This window comes from Penaeus monodon, chromosome 15, assembly GCF_015228065.2.
Source record: "Penaeus monodon isolate SGIC_2016 chromosome 15, NSTDA_Pmon_1, whole genome shotgun sequence".
NCBI classification, from domain to species: Eukaryota; Metazoa; Arthropoda; class Malacostraca; order Decapoda; family Penaeidae; genus Penaeus; species Penaeus monodon.
In genome coordinates, this window is record NC_051400.1 from 34,583,973 (window position 1) to 34,584,284 (window position 312).

Below are 312 nucleotides of genomic sequence, written 5' to 3' on the forward strand. Positions count from 1 at the left end.
GCAGTGTCATCTTTTAGAGAGAGAATTATATGTGCCATAGTTACTTTTCAATATTCTGTAACTAAGAGTATTATAATATTTAATATTTCCGAATGCAACTATAAGAAATTCATATTCCTTGTTAATCCACTTCAAGAATCCCGAAAATATTTAACCAAAGGAACACCCAGTTTCTTTTAATATTAAGTTGATCTCATTTGGATAACTCTTTTCGTTACTTCTGAAATCAGCTTTATAGTAATTTCTTTATTCAGGGTTAGTAAACGTTTTATGAAAGCTTGTAAAGTTTCAAAAAAGTAAAAAGACTGGAAG

At 28.5% G+C, this 312-nt stretch overlaps 1 protein-coding gene across 1 annotated transcript in view; it reads left to right on the forward strand.

Moving 5' to 3' along the window:
• Nucleotides 1–312, forward strand: part of LOC119582341 (prolyl 4-hydroxylase subunit alpha-1-like) — a 101,297-nt gene that overhangs the window by 1,035 nt on the left and 99,950 nt on the right.